Raw genomic sequence first — 27,874 nt, 5'->3', positions numbered from 1 at the left:
AATTAGGTTACTTATATCCATCAACATCATAATCTCCTTTGTTGAAACACAAGGGTTAAGGTCAATCTACCTCTTAGTTTTATGTATTCTCTGCCTAAAGAAGGCAGTATGCAAATGGTACAGCCATGTTACTTTATAAATCAATTGGTAATTAACAGCAGTTGATGTTACCAGAATTACGTTTAAGATTTATTCTTGTAATTTATTTAAAATTCAAATTATCCTCCAAGTGAACTTACTAACTTGTAGCCTAGTCATTTTTTTTATATAAGCAATTTTTAAAATTGAAGATAAAGCTGAATTTCCTTTCTTCAGGACAAAAAAGCACATATTATTTAGGGTTCAAGTTTGAAAGCAAAACCTCATGAATATTATGCAGTAAGGGGAAGCTGGAAAAAGTAGAGCTCAAAAGGTAGAGTAGGGAGGTCAAAGGAAAGCCACAGTCCAGGCGCCAATTCGCTGGAGCGGGTGGGCAAACAGGAGACTACGGGGACAAATGACAGGTCACATAGAACCTGCTTCCGGAAAGAAAAAGGAACTTCAGAGAGGACCCGGTGCATCTGCACCTGCTGGTGGGCCTGGTGGACCTGTCGGTCAGCGGGACTGGCAGTCTGGAAGAAGAGCTGGCCGTGGAGCAGGGAGAGCAGGGGCGTGCTGGCTTCCCGCCACCTGCATCTGTGACTGGGACACCAGAGGCCGCCATGTCCATTCGCCTCCAGAGCTCCCGCAGAATCCCCTTCTGGTCAGCGCAGATTAGAACCATGCTGGAAGGCGATTCTGGGAACCTCAATTCCAGCACAGCTGTGTTGACACAGTACAGCCCCAAAGAGCATTTTTTTAGTTGTCACAGGCAAGATATTTAAGAGTTAGCAAAGGCTTTTCAGCTTCCCCAAGGAAATGCTGATGCAGAGCTGGCAAAACACCAAGTCTCCCCAAAATAACACTGAGCTGAACACCTAACTGCCAACTAGCTACCAGCTGCCCCAACTGAGAGGGAGGGTGACAGGGCTGGACTAGCACCAGCCAACTGGCCTGGGAGGGACACTTACTCAGGAGGGCGGGACCGTGCGAGATGCCAGAGGCTCTAAGGTGGAGTCCAGGCAGGACCCTGAGATGCGAGCCTGGAGAGGAGGAGAGCAAAGAAAAGCCCCCAGGTATCTGGGCTGGAGGAGGATCCTAAATATGTTCCTCCCACACCAATGGAGTCTCAGCGTTGTTTTTGTGGGCGGCACCTGGGCTCTGGCCTGATTCTTGATCCTCACCTCTCCACAGTCTTCCTCTGTCGCTTTCCCTCCATCTCTGCCTTTCTCCTCCTCCACTACTTTCCCTCCATCTTTCCCCTCCATCTCTCTCCCTGCACACTTTCCTTCCATCACTCCCTCTAGTCATTCTGACCTGTGACTATGGAGAACGGTATGGAGGTGCCTTAAAAAATTAAAAATAAACTTAGCATATGATCTGGCAATCCCACCCCTAGGCATACATCTGGAGAAAAATATAATTGGAAAAGATACATGCCCCCCAATGTTCACAACAGCACTATTTACAGTAGTGAAGACATGGAAGCAACCTAAATGTCCATTGACAGATGACTGGATAAAGAAGATGTGCTATGTATACATATACATATATATACATACATACATACATATATATACACATACACATACAGTGGAATATTTCTCAGTCATGAAAAGGAATGAAATAATGCCATTTGCAGCAATGTGGATGGACCTAGAGATTATCATATTAAGTGAAGTCAGACAAAGACAAATATCATATGATATCACTTATATGTGGAATCTTAAAAAAATGATGCAAGTAAACTTAATTACAAACTAGAAATAGACAATAAAGCCCAGGGAACTTTATTCAGTATCTTGTAACAACCTATAATGGCAAAAAAGAGTCTCAAAAACAACATATTATATATATATATATATATATATCTGAATCACTTTGCTGTACACCTGAAATCAACACAACATTGTAAATCAATTATTCTTTGATTTTAAAAAATAAAAAAAAAAAGATTCAGTAAGCTCTGTGCGGCATTAGGGTCTTCACAGGCTGCTGCTTAACCTGAGCAAAAGCCCAGCTCCCGCTTTCTTCAGTTCCTATCCCTCACTCGGTGTCTCTGTCTCTGTCTCTCTATCTCGTGTCTCTCAACACTAATAACTCCTCCTGCTTCAGGTCTCAGCTAAGAGTGACCTCTCCAGAGAGACCTTCCCTGAGACCTCCCTAGTGAAGTACACACTCCTTCTTGTATTCTATTATTATTCTCCAGTTCTTCATGTCCCTCATGGCACCTCCACAATTTAACATTACGTATATATTTATTTTTTTGTGACTTGCTTACCCTACACACTGAACTGTGAGCTCCCTGAGGACTGGGCCATGTCCCTTTATTTACCAGTGTCTACCCAGCAGCCAGCACAGTACTTGGCATGCTCATGGAAGGCGGTTATTTAATGCTTTCTGAATGAATAATAGAATGAATAGATAAGAGATAGATGAATGAACAAAGTCAGATTTTAATGCTTTTTAAAAAGACAATCTTAAATCAGACTAACATATACTTAAGCCAAAATACCTAACCCCTTTTTGATTTTTGAGATCAATGATAGGAAACAAGGAAACATTCCTAAGATAGTGCAAAGCTTCTGTGGACAGATACTGATGCAGTTATCAGGGATCCCTCAGTGAATACAACAGTGGTGGGAAGGGAACAACAGGAAAGCCTATGAATCCTGTAGCCTCATTCAGGGACCACAGTGGGAAAGAATAGAATCTGGTGTGGCTCAGTTTCAGAAGATCAGATACCTGGCGACAGGTTAAAGCAAACTGGGGAAGAGATATTGAGATTTAATGACGGGAGAGAGTCAAGTCGTCTTTACAAAACTGATAAATGTTGACCTAGGGCTTCTCTTGAAAGGATTTGAACATTGACTACTTAACGGCAGATCATAATTAGAGGCAACTGATGAGCAATCTGCCAATACAGCCATTACCAAAATGAGAATTAGAATTGTGCAGGCGTTGCAGTGTATATGTCTTAAGCCAATTTACTAATATTTTTACTAATTCATAGAAGAAAGTGCTTGAGAGACGTTGTGCATGTTGTGAATAAGTTAGCCTTAACAGTTCAGTGACATAAAAAGCTTTCAAAATGAACAGCAGCTTTTAAAAATCTTAATATCTGTATCTATATCTATATATCTCAGCTGGAGGACCTTTTATGTGTGTGTGAATGTCTTTTACCTTACTTTTGGAAAGACTTTAAAATTTTGCAAATTTAAAAAAATAATAAATCTGTAAAAATTAGTCTTAGCCTCTCTACCATTGATTACCACACAACTGGAATTCACACATATAATTCAGTTTGTGCATTTATTTCAAATAGTCTGATACTGGTTTAAATTGGGTTTTCTTGACAATATTTCTTTTTGTTCTTCCTCAAATGAAGATGTGAGAATTTACTCAGAACATGTTTGCTAAATAGACCTCCATGGTTAAAGAGAAGCTGTCCAAGACGCTCCTGTTTCAGCCCAGGGGAGCACGTACACTGTAAGATCAAAGTGAAAGGATTTGTTTTGTCTGCCTCTAATTGGGAGTGGGCTGTTTCCTTACCCACTTTGTCAAGCCCAGAGAAGGTCTTATTGTCGAGAAAGAGGCCTCCATCTCTGAATGCCCATGTAAAGAACTTCATCACATTACTCTTGTCCCATGCAGCAAAGAAAATCCATTCCATTAAGGAGATTTCTAGAAACTGGCTAAATTTCAAGCTGTGTTTTAATTCAACTTTTTGACAGATGGCATTAAAAGGAAGTCAAGGGTCATAGCTGGATAACTGGGTATAAATACAGTCAGTGCAGTTGGCCGTAGCATCAGTCATGCAGAACCAATTTTCAGCTTGATGATATCACGGTTGCATATTTTTAATTGAAACATTCATAAGGAGTCCTAACATAATCTTAGTATTTCTCTATTTTTTTTTTCCCTGAAAAACTCAAGGTGCTGGTTAATGGTGTTCAATGAAATGTTGCATCATAGACTTTATATTTCTTACCTACATGTCCCCTGAAGCATAAAGTTTGGGATAAAAATGTCCCTTGATTAAAAAATCTGTATTCTCTAAGTCTCTAATCAGTAACAGAAGCTTATTTATAAATCTAATCCTGAGCACAATAAAACTTATCACTGAAAAATTCCTTCATTGCTAAAACACATACACTCAAATTTTTAAATCATAATTTTTCTAATCCCCACTCTGCATTTAAATAGTGCAATATTAGACTATGTAGAATGTTATATAAAGCCAAAAAAATTGTCTTTGTTATATTCGAGTGCAATGTCTCATTTTAAACAGTATAACAGCCTTAAATATATGGTTCCTTCGTATCTGTTCTGCTTTCTTCCATTTGCAACAAATATTATTTGTAGCCTTTATAATTTAGAAGAATTTTAAATTAAGATGAGAATACAGCACAAATTTTTTTTAAAAGTAAAGCAAACTGACTTACAAGGAACTCATCAGAAACTTTTGAAATGAATATGGGAACCACGGGTAACCATTCTGTCATACAAGTTTCTTATATAATTACACTACTTTAAATATTTAATCACTGAATTATAAAATCAGACCTAGTCATATAGATTTAGCTATAGGAAAATTTATTAAACCTAAAATCATTGTGAGCCTGCCATTTGTGGGATAGGAGAGAAAATTCAAGCAAAAAGATATTACAGTAATTTATGATAAGCGTTTTCATGTTTTCTTTTATACCATTTTAATGGGGGTGGGGACACCGGACTGCTCTAGAAGGCTGAATCCATAGTGGTCCAAACAGACTTCTTGCCTCTCTCCCTCTTTTTGCAGTGGAAAGGAGGGGAGAGGGGAAGGTAAGGATTGTCAGTGTGTAAGCATTTGTCTTAAACTTCTGCACTTTGACTTTCCAAATTGAAAAATATAAATCTGCCAATCTGTGCTAACGCATGTCACAGCTGCTGCTGAAAACTCATCTTTGACTCATTCATCCCCATTGAATCTAAATTTATTTTAGATTATATCTTGACAGGAAATCTGAGCCCGCACTCGGCATTTTCCCGTCCTCACAGGCATCTGCCTCGCTGTATGCTGAGGGTTTCACTAATGAATGTGACATTTGCTGGCAAATAAATAAATTAATCCACCTCTACAGTCTATTTCCTTGTTCTAGAAAGACAGAATGAACAGAACCAGCAGCACAAGGAAACGTATATTTTTTTTTTCTTCCTCTTGCTTGGTCCTACTTCCTCTGCTCAGTTACTTTTGACAAAGGAAGTGAAAATAAAAGCTATCATGGAATAGATCAAAGTCATGGGACTTATTTAAGAAGACAGAAACTAAGATAGAATTGGGTCTTCAGCAGTTTGCTCACCCTAGCTGCCCATCATATCCTGGTACAATGAGACAGGTAGGCATGTGTTTTTCCTGAAGTGAACTGAGGTAAAACCAGGAAGCTTTGGTTTACATTTTGCATCATAGTTGTGGGATTTCTAGGTGGGTGCAGGTGCTAGAACATCATTCCATTTAGTGTAAGAATGAGAGTGTAAGTGTGAGAGTCTGTGTACTCCCTCATGTAACTTGACAACCCAAGCAGAGATTGTGACTTCAGGCAAGGCTGCATCCAGGTATTGAATGATGTCATTACATCTCCAGTTCTTTCTCTCTTACTTTGTCTCGACATTGTATTCCTTTATAGGGACTGGCTCAAACAAGTGCTTTTCACCTGGCAGCAAAGATGTCTACATCCAGTCTACAATCCAGACTACAGTAACCTTAGCAATGGCTACCATTCTGGAAGTGCTTCCTGTGGGCTGGACATTCTTCTAGGAACTTTATGGGCATTATTGCCTTTAATCCTCATGGTTAGTCTATGTGTTTATGTCATTTGTCCAAAATCACAAACTCATAAGGGATAGAACTGGATTTGACTAGTCAGTGTGGCTCTGGCACCCATGCATACAGCCCCTACCCTCTGTTGCTACTCTAGTGCTTGAGGTCTTGTTATGTACAAGATGCTTTCCTTCTTCTAACATCCATATCATCCTGCAAATGGGCTCCCATGGCCCTGCCTGTGTCCCTGCCCACCTTGCACCAATTACTGTGTCCAGGTGTGGCCAACTTATGTCCTGTGCATCCCCTATGGCAAAGTAAGCAAGATGACATGATATTCAGCCACAGCAGCTGGGGAGGGGCAGGTTCAGTAGGGAAAAGGTACATGGCAGATAAAAAAAAATTACAAATGACTGCTACAGTAGCCCAAGCTGCTAATTTGCTGGAACGTTCCCTGGCATTGCAGCATTGGATCTTGAAAGCAGCTCATCTGTGTAAGTCTGCTGTCCGTGACTTTCCATGTTCCATAGCGGTGTGCGGTGAGCAAGTCTGGTGGCAGGGCCAACTGAGCAGCGGAAGAAGAGAAGGAAAGAGAAGACAGGATTAAGCACGGTGACTTAGCAGACAGCCTGGCTTGTCTCTCCGCAGATACTGTTTGGTCAGCTCCCCACACCACGTCTGCCTCCATCTTGCCCTGATTCTCCCCAGTGCTTCCTAATTGTTCTGTCTTTAAACTGTTCAACAATATGAAAATGTAAGAAAGCTCAGGTGTTGTCTAGCAAGAATGACCTTCGCAGTGCGGAGCAAACACCTGCTAGCCTCACTTGGAGCAGACTGGAATTCATAGGCAGAAGCGTTAACAGGTCCTCAAGGCCCTCCTCTCAGCATCCCGTGGACTGGAGTGCTTGAGCCTGGCCCCGCTGCACGCGCCACTGGCTGTTTTTAGAGAGGAGACGTGTCCCTCTTTGCGGGATGAGAAGAGAGCCAGCTGCTAGCCTCTGACAATTTTGAGTGTTGGGTTCTTGATTAGTGTGATTAACCCTGTGCAAACATATGTAAAAACTTATCAAATTGTATACTTACAATTTTGCGCTTTACTGTATGCTTTTGATACCTCAATTTTTTAAATTGACAAATATAGAGCAACTCTACCTGTGCAGAGACAAGCCAGATTGTCTAGTAAATTACCATAGAGACTCCCTGGGTTGCCTAGTAACAAGCTACCTGTAACCGGTGGCCACCCCCTCCCCCACCAGGAGGAAGGTCTGCACCTGGACCCAACATTCAGAAATAGCCAGATGCTAGCAGCTGGCACCCTCAGACTATTTTAAACTGCTTTTATCCTGCTTACAAGACTGCTGTCATCTCACTGCACAAAAAGGGACACGTCCCCTCTCTAAGAACAGCTGAGCCAGGCTCAAGCACCCCAGTCCACAGGATGCTGAGAGGATGGAGGGCCTTAAGTACCTGCTTACACTTCTGCCTATGAATTCCAGTCTGTTCCAAGTGAGGCTAGCTAGTGTTTGTCCCACATTGCTAAGGTCATTCTTGTTAGCCAACACTGGGACTTTCTTGCATTTTGATATTACTGGACAATTTAAAGATTCTCAGATTGGGTCTGGCTTGTGGAACCAACTAAAATGATTGTTGATTTCAGGGTGCCTGAAAAAAATATACTTTTTGTTCTACCACTTATGGCTAAATCCAACTGAATTAGTAGAAATTAAGATGGGAGTGTAGTCCAAGCTAGCTATGATATGTGTGCATCCAAACAAATTATATTTGCAGAATGTAAATTTCTATCTGGCAAATCAAGGATACATGGAAAATTGACATCCATAATGCATAAGATTTTAGAATTTCAGAAATGCATTCCTTTTTCCTACATTAGTCCTACGTTACAGCTGTTTGCTTTGGAAGGACATACTTGATTGTGTCACCAGGACTTTGCACATGCTGTTGCCTCTTCTGGAACACCTTTCTCCCTATAACTCATCATCCAGCTTATCTCTCCTCCAGAAGCCTTGTCTGGTCTGATCCTTGAGTCAGGTCCAAATATACTTCCTGATCATAGACCCAGTCACACTGCTTTACAATTACCTATTTCTATGTGTCTTCTGTAGTAAATTGCGAAATGTTCAGGGCACTGGCTCCACTCTTCTGGTTCTGTACCCTTCTTCTCACCTCAGCCCACTGCCAGTGCTCAATCTCTGCCTTGTCCACCTTTGGCCTGTACCCCCAGCAGGAGAAGGCTTTATGCAGACCTTCCAAGAGATCTAGGGGACGAAAGAGGGGGCACATTCTGGGCCTCTCCTGCAGACTGACACCCTGGAGAGGTTTGACTTTAACAGATCAACTACCCCAGGCACGCAAACACTCCCCTTCGAGATCCCTGGCCACCCAAGCAGGGAGAGAACTGAGCCAATGTTGCCTTAGTCCCCAGGGGGATGTCTTGCCTTTTTTCCATCTTCCTAGCAGCTTAGTGTGTTTCCCCAAGGTTCAGCTGAGCATCGTTACCACTTGTTCAGCCCAGCCAAGAAACGTGCTGGCATCCACTTTTTCCACTGAGTGCAAAGCAACCTTACCAATACATCCAAAAATGCTGGATTTTGTGATTACTGGCAGTAACTGAAAGAATTGTGCTTCTGAGCATTGTTTTTTTACAAAAATCAATTTTTAAATTGAATATAATTGACTTATAACATTAAATTAGTTTTAGGTGTACAACATAATGATTTGATATGTTTATAAATTATGCACCATACAAAATTATTATAACATTAACTATATTCTCTGTGCTGTGTATTACACCTCTGTGACATATTTACTTTGTAACTGGTAGTTTGTACCTCTTAATCCCCAAAGATTTTTCTACAAGAGTGCAGAAAAGTGTTGATAAGAATGATATGTGTAAATCTGTCCTTTTGAGAGCCCTGAAAGTCAACTTTTTGAAGCTAATTATGAACTATATCAAGAGTATGATTATTTTGGCCGCCTTCACTCATTACAAGAGTTACAAACTCCCAGTTATGAGATAAATAAGTTCCAGAGGCATAATATACAGCATGATGACTATAGTTAATCCTATTGTACGATTTATTTGAAAGTTGCTAAGAGTAGACCTTAAAAGTTCTTGACAGAAGAAAAAAATTAATTATGTGGGGTGATGGATGTTAACTAAACTTAATGTGGTGATCATTTTGCAATAGATATCTGTATTAAATCACCATGTTGTATACCAACTTACACAGTGTTACGCATCAGTTATATCCCAATAAATCTGGAAAAAAGAAGAGTTTAATTATTAAACGTTGCTGCTGTATTTAAGGAGTCTGTTAATTTTAAACATTATAAATTAGTGAATAAGTTACAGTAGTATTTTATTTGAAAAACTCTTAAGATCTGATTGAATGGCACATGTGCTATTGGCTACATATAGTTGTTTTTAAATCAACACCTCAAAATGTACAGCACCACAAAATTAAGAAAATGTGGTATATTTTTCCTAGTTACAATTATCATGTTGTAAATGCAATTTTATAATCTGATTTTGTATTAACCATGTCATAGGCATTTCCCAGGTTTCTATATTGACTTTGTGATTCTTTATATGCAGTTGGTATGTTAATTTGATAGAATGTTATTCATTTTCTTATTGTGCATATGGGCTCTTTTTAATGTTTGCAATTACATGTAGTATCACAATGAATACCTTCTTCTTAATGATGCCTGTTAATTCCTAGAATAAAATCCCAAGTGTCAGGCTTAGGGGTGGGGCCACGTCTCTTACTCCAGACTGATACCAGCAAGGTGCTTGTTCAAAGCACTGCACGTCTGGCCTAAGGGCACCAGCAGTGCCCTCAGGTAGCAGTTCCATCCTCGTGGCTTAAACACTAAGCAGTGGAGACAGTAAGGTATCCCCTTCCCTCTCACGTCGCCGTGCTTGACAGCCTCTTTATTAATCTGAAGACTGGCCAGTCAGAACTTTTCTGTTGCTGTTTTTCAGCAGCGTGCTTGGATTACTGAAGATGGTGGTCTTATTTGAGTACTTTACAAGAATGGTTTTCGATGTTGCAGATTTTCACTTTCAAGGCTCTTTGAAACATTCCCCTTCCCATCCCCTGTCTCATATTGTCATCCATTCCTTGACTTTGCCTTTATAGTGGCACCAGAATGATCCCTATAGCTCAGTAATGGGAGCTAAACCAGGGGCCTCTTCTTGGAAGTGACAGACCTCTGCACTTGCAGTTAATTACCCTTTGAAGAAGATCCTTTGCCTCCCTTGAGGTTGTGATTTCCTAAACCTAATGAATATTCTGCTTAGGATGAATTTCCTTTTCTTGAGAGTCAATTTATCACGACAAAAAAAAAAAAAAAAAAAAAAAAAAAAGCTTATTTAAAGATAGGTGAGCAAATCATATCCCAGAAGTACAGGATTCTTCGCATCTGCTCTGCCATAGAATTGAAGAGAATGAAAACCCTAAGCCAGGTTTGTAGATTAGCAAAAGAACAGACCCTGAAATGAAGTAGTCTCAACAAAATGTTGCATCTAATTGTTAACACTTCTGCTCTGTTTTGCTTCGGATATCATTCTGTTTCCTTAAGCTTTCTTCCAATAGTACCAAAACTAATACTGCGTTTACCTGGGGGTAGGAGGGTGAAAGGTGGGGGGAGGGGAATAAAAAATAAAAAATAAAACGGGCTGTTTGGAGTGATGATGCTGACTCTAATTTGCAGCGTAAATTGATGTGGAACTATGTCTCTAACTTTCACATTCTGGTTAGTTGTGTATGGAGTTGATGGAAAAATGTGTAAAAATAAGGGCCAGGAAACCAGCTAAGCAAGGTCATAAGAACCTAATTGATTTTCCTGGAGCAGAAGACCCTGAATCCAGGTTTCCCTAATCTTGGCTTATTAGACCATAATGAGGGAAGAATAATTTGTATCAATGAGCACAGAAATTTAACTTTCCTGGCAGTTAGAGCAAAGTAGCATTATTTATAACATAGAGGCTCACAGGTGTGTTCCCCTAGGCATCTCTTTCTATCAATAATCTAGAAGACTTCCCGTTTTGCTTTGGGGATAAACTAGAGAAAGCTGGGGTTGTGTACTATGGCTGATACTTTTACAAAATTCATTCCTTCATACAGCATTCATTTATTCACTCATTCATTCAGTAACTCAGTAACTGACACAGGGGAGATGTGAATCAATGCTATATTTAGGAGGTATCAACTGTAAGGCTATCTCTTAAACATAACTATGTTTTCACTGGTGTGACTTCTATTAACACACGCAGACAGGTACACACAGGAACAGGCACTAATTAAATATTATCATGAGCCATGTAGTCAATGCATTATTTTTCCAATTTGGAAGCTTTCCTTTGTTTACTTTATTATGAAATCAGAACTGCTTTTGTACAAACTACCTTTTCTCCTCTCTCCTCCCTCCCTGTTGCTGTCTATAAAGGAGTTTCATTTCTTGCTTTGATTAGACCACGTGGAAGGGTGGCCAGCTCTGAAGAATTCAAAATGCATTTATATCACTTGTGCTAAGCGAAAGAGAAAATAAAGAAAAAAAGGAAGTGAATTTGGAACATGTTTCCATTGGGAATCACAGTAATTCCCACTCCTCAGCAATTGAAATTGGGGTCTCATTTACTATATTGCATCCAGACAGTTTTCCCCCATCCCCTCAAATTCCAGCATTACTCAAGCAATATTATTTTTTTCTGAGAAAATTATTTTATGTAGAAGTGATGAGGCCAGAGAGTCAAACTGTCTGATCTTCATTGCAGTGTCCAAATTAGTCACATCGTCTTAAACACAAAATAGTGGGCATCATCCAGGGTGGTATCCCCAGGCATATCCCACACACTTTTATTTCACCACAAAATGTTAAAAAAAAAGGGGGTACATCTTTACATAGATTTGATCTCTGGAACAAGATGTGGAGACCAATCAAATAACCACACAGTCACCACATGAGCCAGCAGCCTCAGTCCTCAATGGGTTGAAGGACAGGTGGCAAACTCAAACATCTGCCAGAACTAGGCAGGTATCATAGGCAGGGTGAGTGTGAGGCAGCAGGAAGCAGCCGGCATCGTAAGAAACTAGAGAACCCAAGCCCTATTTAAAGGGACCAGGTACTATTCAGCCTGAATTATTCGGGACAGCTGGTTTTTCAAAAGACAATCTTCTTCCCCCTTTAAAAAATATGGGCAACAAAAAAGTCAGCTTTTTATAATACTGTGTGGCCCATCCCTGCCTGAGCCAAACAAAACATTCTAAGGAACAGATTTGGCCTGTGAGCTTACTGTCTCTGCTTCATTACATTCTAACTCTGAAAATAAGTGAAGGGAACCACTGTGTCTTCAGGGGAAGTATTGAGTTTGGTTCCCTTCTTCATGAATTTGTGGACCTAACTCATGTCATTCCTTTTAAAAGGAATGACTTCCTTTACCAACCTCCCCCTTTTTCCACCCAACAGCACTGTCCCCAGCTGTATTAGTCAGCATGGGGTAGCTGCTGTAACAAACCACCCCAGAATCTCAATAACTCAGCACAACAAAGATTTCCTTCTCATTCACACAAAGACCAATGTGCACTGATCCTAGTTCACTGACTCTCCTGCAAGCTGCAAACCTTGGTAGGTATGTTTCTCCCAACACGTGATTCTTCCATCTCAAATCCTCTGCTTCCAAACATGTGGACAGAAAAGAGAGGGAGAATGGAAGATCAAGCAGGATGTTTCATGATCCGGCCTGAAAGTGGCCTTCATGGCTTTCATCCCCATCGGCCAGCTCTCAGTCACCTAATCCCACCCTGATATGGACAGTTGTGGAAAATGCAGTCTTCTTGATTGCCCAGGAGGAAAATCCCAAACCAGTTTTCAAGGGCCAGCTTAAAAACCTAACTGATCCATGACTAATTCCTGATAATACTACTTAGGAACTAGCTTGCCCATCCAGTCAATGAATATATGTTTAAAATGAACCTGCCAGTCATGCAGTACATGCCAGAGACACAGTGATAAGAGACCCTCCAAATCTTTCAGGCCCTGATGCTCAGGAGGCAGACAGATGTCTAAACAACTGGATCTAATATATGGGGGCTTTAATGGAGCACTAAATCCAGTGGGGACAGGCCATGTGGAGCACACTTGGTTAACTGTTTGCCTGTCTTATCTTGTTACTCTACTGCAAGATTCTTGAAGTCACAGATTATACCTCATTCATCTTTGTATCCTTCCAACTACCTGCCATTTAAGGGGTGTCCATAAACATTTGTCAAACCGATGAATGAATGAGTTTCTGATAAGGGTATAAACACAGACTCCTGATTGAGAAGAAAAAATTGGTGTTCATCAGCTTTTAAAAGTTTAAGATTTGGGTACATGATAAAATAATATTCTTTTAAATTCTTTCTGTTTCCCCCAAATTTCTACCATGACTCATTGTGATGTCCAAATAGGCTATCTTTAAAGAATTCACAACATTTAGCCTTAAATTACAGTTCCCTGACTGTGTAACAAGCGTTGATTTCATTTAAGCGACACACTATTTCATTTATTTGGGCTAAAGTGTATCAGATTATGTTTCAAGGCAATTATGTCATATTCTTGGCTGGCATAGTCATTATTAGCTTAGAAATTGTTTAAAGGAAGTTTGTTTCAAATAGCTACTACCTATTATTAAATTTACTATGTAATTTATTTAAAAATGTAATAATTTAGATGTCCTGATAATGAAGTTAAAATTACCTAGGCCCTCCCTCCCTTTTATTATTAAACATAGTCAGTAGAGGCAGAAGAAATCTCAGCTTCTAAACTATGGACCAGATGCCATTCTCATGAATTAGTTCAGAATCAACAATCTGTTGTTTGCTAAATGAGTCTTGTTCTAACACCAATACCAGAAGGAAATGAGTCTCCACCATTTATCACTAAGTTTCAAAGTGGTCATTGAACTCCTGCTGGAAATTTGGGGGAGAAAAACTTTAGGAATGTGGTACATATATCACTCACTTGCAAGAAATGACTCCTTATTTGCCAGCCTAGGAATGAAATTTGGAACCATTTACATCAGCAAAAGACTGGGGTATCTGTGTGTTTTTGCAGATGGGTGGAAAGTGAACATAAACTAAGAACAATGGAGCCTTTGCCCAAAGACCTCCCTTTGTGCTGAGCATGAAGTGAAAGCACCTTTTTTTCTGGAGCCCTGAAGCACTGTCTGTTTAGTCTGAGCTTCATATTTTTTTTCCCATGGGCTGTTCTGCATGTGTGACTCTGTACCTAAATTTGCAAGTTACTTGTACCATTTGGTTTGTCCTTCCCCCATTCCTGTTGCTATATTAGGCCGTCAGCAAATACAGACTAATGCCCACATTCTGTTCATCTGCATTTATGCATTTAGCATTCGATTAGTGCCAGATTCTAGACAGCCTTGCTCTCCGATGATCTGAGCGCTACTTTCCTCTTTTACTGAATGTTTTAAAATCTCAGCAGACGTGGGTCTCGTCTTCCTAATTAAATTCTAGAGGTCACTCAGCAGGAGCCATGCACTGTGCTTCTCCTGGACTTAGGATGGTCATAAGCAGAACAGAGGCGCTAAGCAAGCATTTGGTGGCGGTGGTGTTGGTGTGCTCACTTGCCCTACAGTGGTGACTGTGTGAATGCTTTCTCAGGGCCCACTCATCTGGTAAACCTAGGGTCCAGGACCAGAAGTCAGGTGTCCATGAAGGAGAGTAGAAACAAACAAAAAAGACACCTTTATTTTTCACCAACTTCTAGCTGAAATTGAGTACATTACTGATGATGAATGTAGCCCCCAACCCACAAAAGTCACAGCAGTGCCTGAAACGTGGCCTCCGGGAGAAATCACAGGTATTTTCACATCGCATCACACTGACGGCAGATAGCTCAAAAATCTCATTCCCGTTCATCATGACTTCAAAATTATCTTAGGTATAACTGCAACTAGATTTTGTTATTTTATTTGCTACATATATTTGCTACATATATTAGCATTTTACAAAATTAATAAAATATCAATGGCTTTATATTTTTTGAGAAGCATATTTTAGTATAATTAGGTCTCCTTGTAATTTTACGTATTTTATTTTATTTACTTGAAAATATTACCATAAGAAGGGTCCATAGCTCCCCCAGACTGCCAAAGAAGCTAGTATCATGAATAAATGTCAAAACCTCATCTTCGGACTGAATGGACACATAAGCTAGTGTAAGGATGATGCTTTGAAGTCCAGTGGACTGGGTTTTGAATCCTGTGCTGTGTGACTTTAGGCAAATCACATTGCCTCTCTGTGATTACATCAGATCTTTTCCAGCTGTGAATTCTGTACTACTTGTAAACAGGCAGATTAAAGCAGGCTTTACACCAAAGGCAACAGATTAACAAAGCACTCGAACTGACAAAAAGGGTAGAATGGGCTCACAGCATAAATCACTTTTTAAGTGGTTTAGATAAGTCCTTGGCTGATAGATCGATTAGGGATCAACTACAGTTTGACCAAGAAGAAAGGAGAAATATGCACACGCCCTACACTTTGGGCTACTGGACGTGAGGCAACTACTCAGCCACAGCGTGTTATTTGGGACTATTTCAGTAGACCCTGGGGCATCTCACAGTGACAAAGAGCAGCTTTTACATGGACAGTCAGTCCAGTTAGGGAGGAAATTAGCCATATATTCCTCCAGAGGCTTTGATTACCCGCTGATGATGTTTCTGAAAAGGAACATTAAAAACTGAGACCTCTAGAGACAGACTTGTTGTAATTCTTATTGCAAATACTCAGCATTTTTATCATCATCATTAATTACATTTCCCCTTTAAGGGTTTATCATAATCTCTTAGTCTCCTATTTGTTCATTTGTCTCATAATTATTCATGAGTAAGCAGTTTGCTCTGTGTTCTCAGAAATTGATTGTTCAATGTTTGGTTCATTTTTTAAAAATTATTATTGTATCACAAGGGAGATGGAAAAAAGTTTTTTTTCCCCTTTCCTTCTGGTTTTTCTAATATCCTTAATTATCCTGGACTCCCACCCCATCCAGCTCCATCAACACAATATAATAAATTCTTTTAGAAACTCGGTGCAGTTTTTTTAAAGCTTGCATGTCAGTCCTGGAATAGAAGACAGGGACTTTGATGGGATACTTGGACACATTATTGCATAAAGCCTTCTTTCTTACATAGATGATCCCAGTCTGATTTGACCTTAGCTCTCTAGTTTGGCTTATGCTTGAGAAAGAAGAGCTGACTGACCCCTTGCTTCCCTAAGTGTAAAATTAAGTGAGAGAGGGACCAGCAAAGCACCTCTGTATCAAAGCTTATCCCAGTGTTCCCCATGCTGAAAAGAAGTTGGTTTTCAAAAAAAAAAAAAATAGCAGACTCAAAAGGAAAACATCTACTTTATGCTGAAATAATATAAAATATACATAAAGATACGTGTTCCAACCCCTAACTATCCAAAGACTCACACAGCATGGTTAGCAGTACTAACCTATTAGGGTTAACTGATTTTGATGCGGTTTAGATTTCAGTGTCTGGAAAAGGCCCTTGGTTCATTGTGCTGGCAGCTTCCCATTAAGCCAGACTATGTTTTGGATGCAGCACTGCTCACTTTTTTGAGAAAGCCCATATTCCTCTCTTCAGACTTTTTGAAGATGTGGTTTTTTCGTTGTAAGCCCAGGTCATAAGATGATGCCTTGTGCATTGAGAAACATTTATTATTCCGTGAGACTCGGGTGATGAAAACTCTGTGGTTGGTGTGTGATTCTTTAAATGAGCTGTCATCTATAACAGGGACCTTGGTTATAAGACGCTGTTCCTAAGGGAATGTGGGTTTTCTGACCTTGAAATGCATGTGGCAAACCTGTTTGGCAACTTGTAATTTTTTTTTCCCCTTAAATAGTAAGCACTTACTCTAGCTCTTTTTGGAGCTATTCAGCCTTCTGCAGTAAACTAGAACGTCGCTAAAGTTACATATGCTCCTAATGGAAGTGGATTTCACTCTTGCTTACTGGTAAATGTCATAGACCTCCATGTTCTTTATTGAACATTTCTAGCTTCCTGCCGTTTGGCCATGAGAGTGCACTTTCCTACCCGCTTTGGTCACATGGTATGAGTTGGCCAATTAAATGTGAGCAGAAGCGAAAGAGTTCCTGGGTGGGAGTGTTAAGGGCTAGTGCATGAGCCCCGGTGTCCCCCTTCCCGATATGGAGACATTGAAAAATCCCTCCCTCCAAAGGCCCGAGTCCCTGGGTGACCGCGATCAACACGCCTGTTTGCTGACCTGTATTGAACATGCAGAAGGAGAGAAAAATACATTTTTATTGTAGTAAGCCACTGAGCATGGTTGTCATCACTGCGTAACCCACCCCGTAGTGACAGATGGAGTAAAGTCGTGTGTGCTGTGTGTATGTATGTGTGCACATGCGTGTGTTCTTGTTCAACATTTTGCCTGTAACATCTGCCTTGGGGAAGAAAGAGTCACTTTTCTGCTCTGTCTGTGGCAAGAGTGATCATCTTAGCCTTCACTTCTGTATTCTAAGAGCAGAGGCCGTCCCCCAAGGAGAGGGTCACCTTAGCTGTACCACATATCTTCACATGGGAAATACAGGAAGGCCGAACCAGGGGCAGGACTCTACCTTCTAGACACAAACACATAACCATGACCTCCAGGAAGTGTGTACAACTGAAAGGAGCTCCATGCCCTCCATCAGGTTCTTTCCCCCAGTACTTAGGGAAGAATGAGTTCAGTCAGGCACTGTTCCGGGTCTCTGGAACCTGAGGAGACTCTAAGGTATGCTCAGAAGTGAGCAAAGCTACCTTGTGGCTTTGGGCTTTATCCTGAACCTGCCTCCGATATGAGAATCAGTCTGGGTAGACAGAACTACTTGTTCTCCACTCCTGCTCTGCAGTTCTTCACAGCTTTGTTTTTTTTTAATTGAAATCTAGTTGTGTCAATTTCTGGTGTACAGCATAATGTTTCAGTCATACATATATTCCTTTTCATTATAAGTTATTATAGGATATTGAATATAGTTCCTTGTGCTATACAGTAGAAAATTGTTGTTTATTTATATATAATGTGTATCTGCAAATCTCAAACTCCCAGTTTTTCCCTCTTCACCACATCTCTCCCCCTGGTAACCATAAATTTGCTTTCTATGCCTGTGATTCTGTTTCTGTTTTATAAATAAGTTCATTTCTGTCCTTTTTCTTCACAGTTTTTTGTACATTTACTCTTACAGAACTGACCATATATTATTGAAATCATTTCCTACACATCTGTCCCCCTTTTCAGACAGTTACTTCTCAAGGACAGGAACCATGTTTTGTACACACACGTACATGCATGTCACATACACCACATGGGGAAACACCAAAGTCGGCCAGGAGGCAGAATTATATGTGTGTATATGTATGTAAGTGTGTGTGTGTATAACTTTATATATGTGTATATAACCTATCTATGGATTAATGTATATACATACAGAGAAAAAGGCTGAATGAATAAATCAATTTTTCTGAGGAGAAACTGGAGTTTGGAAAATCTAGCAAGAGAAGTGTACTCACGGCTTTGCTTATTTGCCTTGATTTCACTTGGTTAACTGAACAGATTCTATAATAACATTGTAACTGCTCTTATTGACTTTTTTCTAAAATAGGCTATTACCACTCCTAAGTACTTTTCAGCCCATTAAAGCTAGCATCTCCTTCCTTTTGACACCTTCCCGACTGCACCTTGGTCAGGCTGAGATGTGAGGAGTAATGTATAAAGCAGAATAGAAACATTTCCTGGTATTTAAGAAAGGACTTAAATATTCACACCTTGAAAAAATAAAGTACAGGCTCACTGCATCTGGGACATTAGTCATGTGTGTAATGAATGAAAAAGATGGAATTCAGGGGACCTGAGAACATTACGGGGGTATCTCACCAGGAAAAAATTTTTCCAGCTCTAGAACCTTCTGGCCTGATCCTGTTGAAGAAAGGGAGATAAATTGCTCTCTTTTGAAGGTGCATTAACCTTAGGTTCATTTAATGAATTACCTCTCCCAGCGCACTAACAGATACCCTGGGGCCCGAGATGAAAAATGTCCTCTTTACTCACAGAGAGGCTCAAGAATGTACCACTTCCTTCTCTTTAACTTGTGTGGACTTTCATTTTTTATCCTCTTGTCATATGTGTTTAAAATATAACTACAATATACTCTCAGTTTGAAAGTAAAAACGGGAAATCTATTCCCTAACAAGGACAGTATGTGTTTCTTATTCTAAGTAGATTCTCTTAATTTAATTTCTCTCTCATTTGTTCCTTCTGGCATCTTATACTGCAAACAGTTCTACCGTTCATGGTGCTCCCAGGTATCTGAAGGAGAAAGGGAGTGGTTAATAAGGAACTGGCTGCTGTGAGGCTGTAAGGTATGTAGCTGAGGGGCCAGCAGATGAGCTCAGGGATCACCCCACATTCTCAGACCCTCTCTGTAGACACTATTGGGTTGCATGTTATTTCCCTTCTTCCTCTGAAGACATCCCTCCATGGCATCTTTTTTTTTTTTTTTATGCATCCATTTAGCAAATACTTGTAAGTAATAATCAGTCTTGATTTGTATTCCCTTATAAACAGAACCTGAGATAAGAATTAGGGAGTGTTTTTAAAAACGTAGGTTTTATATTATTCATGTTCTCAAGGTAAACAGATCAGGAGATCATTGCCTCTGAGAAGCTAGTTTGTTACTCACAGGTACCAACAGCAGGGGACACACCAAGTCCTGCAGGGCCACCTGGGGAAGCACCAGGATTGGTCAGAAGGCAGGGGCGAGGGGAAAGCCTGTGCTGGCACCTTTGTGGTGGTTTCTGTGGGAAAGGCAACACAAGGCAGGAGAAGCAGGCTTATGACTGGCTAGCTGGAGTAATTTTAGTGGGCTCCAGAGTATAAAGACTGTTTCTAGTCATCCAGTGTCTGGCCCTGGAGTGACTGGCACAGAAGAGTACTGATTCTTGGAGGGGAAGAGCCAGGCGAAGGAGGTGGCTCAGGGTAACGACTTGGGATTGGTTGGTTTATGTACGAAAGTCACACTCCCAAGACAGGCTTTTCCTGTGTCCTAAGAACTGACTGGCCCTGAGGGACAGTCTCTCCTTAGTCAGCACAGCCCCAGATGCCAGAACATCAAGAATACAGGAAATAAGAAAATACACTTAACATGGAGTGCAGAGAGTTTATTTGGGAATTGACACCAGGAAACAAAAGTGAGGAAGTGCAGAGAGTGAGGCTAGAGAGGAAGAGCTGTTGAAAACTGGGGCTCACCTCCCCTGGGGATTCTCTGGGCACCTGTGTAGAATGCACCTTAGAATGTTCCTACAAAGAACACAAGGTGAAAATACTTACTCACCAACTTGCAGCCCCCAGTGGTTAAGCGCTGGGACATTCACATCTGTCCACTCCTGGGACGAGCTTGCCCACCCAGGCTGAGCATGTGTCCAAGGTTTCAGAGAAAGTTCCAGGATGGAAAAGCTGAGGGTCCTTACAGGTGTGCCAGTACTGCTGCACCCCTAACGCCTGATCCCCACAGACAGGAAACAAGCCTGCTCTCCGAGATGTAGCTGGAAGATGACCAATAGAGGAAGAATCAGAGCAGCTGGAAAACAGTCACTTCCACAGACCCATAGATCCCAGGCTCCCTGGCTACAGAAAAAATTCTCTGCCGATCAGAAATGTTTTTGTCAGCTATGCAAGCAGAGAAAAAGGAGCATAAGTGAAGTGAATGTTGGTTGTGTCTTTGTGAGCATCCTCTAGGGAAGAGGAAGCTCTGGCCCGAGGACGATACCGGAAGTGAGAATCTCTCCATTTCCGGGATGAGATTTCACCAGACTGACGAAGAATTTAAATCATGTGAAAACCTCCTCTTCTCCACATCCCATTCCTCCTTCTCCTTGTCCTTAAACTCTTCCTGCTTTTCCCTGTTCCTCCCCTTCCTTCTCCTTCGTCCTTCCCGTCCTCATCCCTTCCCTCTCTGCCTTTCTCTTCTTCCTCTTTTATGTCTCTTTCTTCACTTCGCCCTCTCTGCCTCCTCATCTCTCCTCATCCTTCTCATTGTTTGTACCTAGAACCTGGAATGTGTTCCTTCCCTGCTGGAAAACGGTATCATCAGCACAGTAACTCTTCTGTGAATTATATCGAACTTAACCACCTTTTCATAACTTTCACAAGAACAAGCACAAAAGAGCATCAACTCTTTCAAATTAAACTCCTGTTCCTTTCTGGTTGGCTTCACATTGAAACTGTGCAGTGAGAATGATGTAGAACTTGAATATATTCATGGAGTAGAAAAGATGGGCAGAGTGAGTCTCGCATGCCCCTACCAGCACCAGTCCTGCCTGGCGTAGCCACACACCCGGGCTTCAAGCTGAGAAGCCTCCAGTGGCAGCTGTCCTGCTAATAATCAAGAATCCCATTGTCACTGAGCCATAAACTGAATTATTAGTGACATACATCCTGGATTATTCTGTCCCCATTTCACTCCATACATCCAGGCACTGACACTTAATTATGTTGTCCCACAGTAGATCAAGTTTTACAGCAGCAACAAAAGATTAAAGCTGTTTTATATCAGGGACATTTAGAGGATAAACAGCAGAGGGTTCTGGAGGGAACCATAGTCAGCTGTGTGGCCATCTGGGAGAAAACCATTCAAGTGCTATTTAATATTTAAAAATCTTCCAGATTTTTTATAGTTTGCAACGTTCCTAACAAACTGGTTTCTAACTCCACAGTGAATTTTTGGTGTCAAAACCAAGTGCTAAGCTATCCTAGAGTCTTTAGCAACAGGGACAGAAGTGTCAGCCCTCATGGGCTCCTAGTGGCCTGGTTGAAAGCCAGCATGGTTGAAGCAGCAAATCCGAGTTTTCAGTTGTGCATAACATTCAGTCCACTGGACACCAGCAAAGTGTGTGCCTGCGTCTGTGTTTAGTCCCCTCGCATCACCTTTCTCTTCTCTCTCCTCTTTCTTCCTTCTCTTCCCTTTTTCTTTGTGTGTTGTCAACTTCCAGTTTTCCCAGGTCCACAGAAATATGTATTAGCATCTCATCTTAGTTGTGGTCCTTCCAAAATCTCTGCAAAATTAACTTGGCTGATAGAGCCGTAACTGTTTCTGCCCGGGCAGTTCTTTTGCCTAAACTGTGCTGTTCTATCAGGATGGGTTTCAGAGAAAAGGAAACCTGATCAGCAATGGATGGAAATGAGAGATGAGTGGTCAGTAAATGACCCGCCACCGGCACACTGGCTCCCTTATCTTCTTGCTCCCCGACTCCATTGTCCCTCCTCCATTCTTCTATCCCACACCTCTCCCTTGGTAGGTCCCAGAGAACAAGCTGGAGAACCTCTAATCCAATGCCTGTAGTGAAATCAGTGTCGGGTGGTAGCAGAGTCACCAGAACAGCTATCAGAAGACTGTGCTGAATCTCTCCAGGCTTCAGTTGGAAAAAAAAAATTTTATATCATGAAAGCTTATAAGAACCCACAGGATAATGGAGGACAATAATTTTGTCAACCATAAGGTGCTAAAGGGATCAGAGTTTATTAGTGATGTTACTAAGGACCCTCGATATATGATTTCATGCATTCTCTAACTTGATACTTATTTGTGATATTATTTTGAACTTTTTCACTTTGAAATAATTTCAGACTTATGAAAGAAAGTTGTAAAAAGAATATGGAGATTTCCAGCACACCCTTCCCCAATCCCCAGCTTCTATCCTTATCACATGTTCTTTTTAGACGTTCCATCACTTATTGATGATATTTGTATAGTATTCATTTCCTGAATTGAGAATAACTTGCACACTTGATGTGCATTTCCCATTACATAATCACAGTACCACAAAATTAAAACATTGGAAATTTATGGTGATTAAATACAATTAGTCAGTAGATCTTACAAGTGTTACTTGTTACTCCATTAATTTCCTTTACAGTGATAGGAGAAAAAAAGAATAAAAAAACTCTAGCCCAGGATCTAATCCAAGATTACTGTTTGTGTTTAGCTGCCATGTCCCTCTAGCCTCCTTCAAACTGGAGCGGATCCTCAGACTTCCTTTATCCTTCATGATCTTGAAATTGTTATGAGTACAGGTCAATTATTTCCTACAGGTCTATCAATTTCAACCTTTGTGATGTTAAAGAATGGTTTTCAGAAGATTAAACTATGACATATGCATATAACATAGGCACATATCAAAGGTTTTATTTGCCTTATTAATTAATGAGAAAACATGTAAATTGTTGAAAATCAGTCTAATGACCATTTGAGGAGCCAGGTGTACATGGCAATTTCACAAGAGATGTTAGAATAAGGTTTCCAGGTTAGGTCCAAAACTGGTGAACATCTTTTAGGGCCAGTTTTGGGATTATCCATTTTATTGACTATAAACAATTTTCATCTCTACAAACAATAATCTACAGGGTAATATTTGTGTCTAAGAGTTGTGAAATAGTCCAGCCATAGTAAGTTAAACCCAGCACTGCACTGAAAGAACACCCTCTCACCGATTTCCAAGTTTGGCATAGGTTTTCTAATAGTGGATTTGAAGTGGCCTTTCATTACTGGCCAGGACTGTTCAGAAGGAAACTGTGATGAAGGTACAACATGCACTTGGAATGGATGCGCCCGTCCCACAGGCACCTTTCCCTTCTGCCCCATGGTGTCCAATCCTACCCATACTGGTGCGACATCATCAGAGAAGGTTTAGGAGGTGAGGAGCTTAAGGCTTACCAGGAATATACTTGTAGCATTTTGAGGACTCTGGTAAAGACCAAGTAAGAAGCCTTTAAAATGTGATGCTTTCAGGACTCAGTATCGTAACAGCGCACTTTTAGGGAACCAGGCTATCGGGAGAGATGCTGCCCCGCCCCTCACACATGTGGGTGTTTCTCACTCTCACGAGGTCCTTTTTAATTTCTCCTACTTGTCATTTCTGCTTTGGCTCTCCTTTGTATGTTTTGGTGCACTTTTTGGTTCTTTTTGTTTGAATAATCTTTTTTTTAAGGTATTTTATTCCAATACTTTCCTCATTTATCTTGCCAGTTATCCGTGAAGGTTTTTTTTTTTTTTTTTTTTTGCTCAAAGTTTGGTTTTTGAAAATAAGACCTCAAAGAAGAAAATTAATTTTCTATATTAGACTAAAGAGTACTATTAAATATTATTTATGAAAAACAGTTGATGTTCAAATAATTTCATGATTTTACACATTTTTAAACTTCAAACTCTACTTTTTTCTTTTTTTAAACCTTTTTTTATTGAGTTATATAGTCAGTTTACAATTTTGTGTCAATTGACAGTGTAGAGCACAATTTTTCAGTTATACATGAAGATACATATGTTCATTGTCACATTCTTTTTTACTGTGAGCTACCACAAGATCTTGTATACATTTCCCTGTGCTAAACCTTATTTTTTTTAAAGGCATGAAACAAAGAATACTCACAGAACAATGTATCTGTCGCCTAAAACCAAGTTTTGTTTTTTTTTAATTGAAGTATAGTTGATTTACAATGTTGTATTAGTTTCTGGTGTATACCATAGTGATTTAGTTATACACTTATATGTAGACATACATTCCCTTTCATATTCTTTTTTTATTATAGGTTATTATAAGATATTGAATATAGTTCCTATGCCATACTGTAGGACCTTGTTGTTTATCTGTTTTATATATAGAAGTTAGTATCTGCAAATCTCAAACTCCTTAAACCAAGTTTTATAGATCATAGACAAATCAGTTCCTGTTAAGTTGATTAAATCTTCCTAAATTCCTGTGTAGCCAAGATGATAGCTTTTTGAAATTCATTTTTTCTGTGATCATTTTAGAATTTTCCAATTTTCAAAATGTAAGGTAATTTTTCTTAATTATCAAATGATAAACTTTACAGACAGTTCAGTTTGTGAAAATATTTATTTATGTGAAAATATTTATTAGAAGGCACAGGGGAAAAAAAGGCGAAAATTAGCCCCAAACTCACTGCCCAGGGATAATTACTGTTAACATTTTGTCACTTAGCATTATCTTCTACTTCTTCTATTTATTTATGCTTCTATCCTACAGACCATAGTGTTCATAGTCGAGTGTCTTCATGTTTTCAGTAAAGCGCTGTGTCATCAGTATTCTTCTATGTAATTAAACTTTCTCACAACTACTACTTAAGCGTGGTATAATATTCTTTAGGGTTAATGTACCATAAGTCATCTAGCTTATTGTTGGCAGTAATTTTTTTCTCCCAATTTATGGACTCCTAGAAGTATATGCATCTGCTGAGGACCAGGAGTGCACCTGAGACTGGATGTGTAATCCCACAAGTGTCTATGAGGGGGCCCGTCACATAACCCCCAGGGCTGGGTCTGAGTTTCATATGGTGTTCCATCTTTTCTAATAGTTTTTTTTTCTTAAGTTTTAAATTCATTTAATATCAGCTTGGCTGAGTATTTTTGAAATGTTCATTAGCATTTGTACCTTACGTTTTCTGGTCATCATGCATGTCCTTTTAAATAGTGACCACTAGGTGGATGTGGCTTTACTCTGCACTGTGTGTGGGTAGCTGTGTGTGTTTCTTTGAACTCCTCTTGAAGTTTCAGTTTCCTCGTGTGTAAAATGGGGATAATAACAAACACCTCATAGCACTGTTGTGAGGATTAAATGAGATAGTATAAGTGTGATGCTTAGCGCAATGCCAGGCACATACCATTTGTTGTGTGACTCTGCTATAATTGTTACTATTATTGTAATGATCATTTTATCAAGTGTCTATTGGGGACAGAAATTTTCTTTTTATGGATTAAAATATTAATCCTTTTTGATATTTGCTTGCAAAAATATCTCCCAATTGCTATTTTATTTATTTATTTATGTTAGGATCTCCTCTCTTAGCAGCTTCCAAATACATCAGTCAGTGGTGTTAACTATACTCATCATGCTGTACGTTACATCCCCAGAACTTATTTGTATTATGACTGGGAATTTGTGCCTTTTGATCACCTTCATCCAATTCCCCCATTCCCTTGCCTCTGTAACCACAAAACCTGATCTATTTTTCTATGACTTTGTCTTTGTTTTTTTAATTCCAAATATAAGTAAAATCATAGAGTATCTGTCTTTCTCTGTCTGATGTATTTCACTTAGCATAATTACTTCAAGGCTTATTCTTGTTGCAAATGGCAATATTTCCTTTTTTATGGCTGAATAGTATAGTATTCCACTGTGTGTGTTTGTATATATGTATATGTATGCGTATACACGTATACACATAGATTTATATATATCACATTTTTTCTGTCTGTTTATCTGTTGATGGACATTCAGGTTGCTTCCATGTCTTGGTTATTGTAAATAACTCTGCAATAAACATGGAGGTGTAGCTACCTCTTTGATATAGTGATTTTATTTCCTTTGAATACATACACAGAAATGGAATTGTTGGATCTTATGGTAGTTCTAATTTTTTGAGGATCCTCCATACTGTTTCTCATAGTGTCTATACCAATTTACAATCCTACCAACAGTGAACAAGGGTTCCCTTTTCTCTAGATTCACACCAGCATCTATTGTGTCTTGTCCTTTTCATCTTGGCCATTCTAACAAGTGTGAGGTGATATCTCGCAGTGGTTTTGAGTTGCATTTCCCTGATGGTTAGTGATGTGAAGAATCTTTTCACCTGTTGGCCATCTGTATGTCTTCTTTGGAAAAATGTCTCTTAGGACCTGCCCACTTTTTAACCCCATTGTTTGTTCATTTGTTTGTTTTGCTGTGGAGTTGTATAAGTTCTTTATATATTTTGGATGTTAACCCTATGTCAGATATATGATTTATAAATATTTTCTCTCATTCCGTGGGTTGCCTTTTCATTGTGTTGATAGTTATTGCTGTTTTAATCCTTGCTAAATTATTCTAATTGTGCTTCTGTGTTTTGCAAAATAAGGATCAAAACCATTGTAACAGAATTTATCAAAGAAGGAAGTAGCTATAACCTGTTGAGTATCCTGTCACCACCTGATCATTACCATCATTAACATTGAGGGACAGAAAAATAAAAAAAAAAAGCAACACCTATTGTGCAATAGTGAAGTAGAAAGTCAAGTAGAAAAATACAGTTCTAGAAATGTAACCATTGTAATGATGTCAAATTACATGGTGGTTATTTTCAAATCTAAAAGAACGAAACATTTATTACAGTAAATCATTATTGAAAAAAATAGGAGGGGAATTTTTTTTTCCTTATCAAAAACTTGCCTCCAACTTTATCTTAGCCTTCAAATTGTGACCTTCATAGTATGAGCTATCTGTGTCATTAGCATACTGGATCATAAGTCTGCTGGTTTTGAAGGAGAAACTAAGTCAAAAAGTTTTGTTGTTTCAGATGGCCTTTCTTTTGCTTTTTACTTGGGAGTACAACAGTGACTGACTTTAATACTGAAACTTCACACACTGTTATGATGACTATATGTTCAGTAACTTTTGGGGAGTCAAATTGCCATACTTTTTATTTTTCCATCTGGTTTTCTTTGCAATGCCTGACCTTTTCACCCAATTATCACTTTTTTTCCTCTTTTTTTTTGGTGTGGGGTAAAGGTTTAAAGATCAAAACATTCTTAGTAGCAGACTATAAGGTTTGCTGGAACTTTTCAAAAGGTTGCATCTTATTCACCAACATGATTGTCTCAGTTTTAAAGTTTTGAAAGGCTAAATAAAATGCGCCACTATCTGGAAGTACATTTAGAATATGTGTAACTTGCTTTGTGAAGTGCACATGTGGCTTAGACAGCCTCTGTAACATAATACTAAGTGAAACCATATTAACTAAGCAAGGGGTCAGTAGGAACCCCAGGTTTGTGCATTTGTTAACACTTAGTGCAATTTATTTGAATTCTATATGCTAAAAAGTTATAAAACAGCACAACTCTGAAGTTCAGAGAATA

General features: G+C 39.6%; 1 protein-coding gene across 3 annotated transcripts in view; it reads left to right on the top strand.

Moving 5' to 3' along the window:
- Positions 1–27,874, top strand: part of MACROD2 (mono-ADP ribosylhydrolase 2) — a 1,866,240-nt gene that overhangs the window by 1,057,069 nt on the left and 781,297 nt on the right. The gene's annotated exons all lie outside the window — the stretch shown is intronic.

Source organism: Camelus ferus, chromosome 19, assembly GCF_009834535.1.
Source record: "Camelus ferus isolate YT-003-E chromosome 19, BCGSAC_Cfer_1.0, whole genome shotgun sequence".
NCBI lineage: Eukaryota > Metazoa > Chordata > Mammalia > Artiodactyla > Camelidae > Camelus > Camelus ferus.
This window is presented reverse-complemented; position numbering and strand designations above follow the sequence as displayed.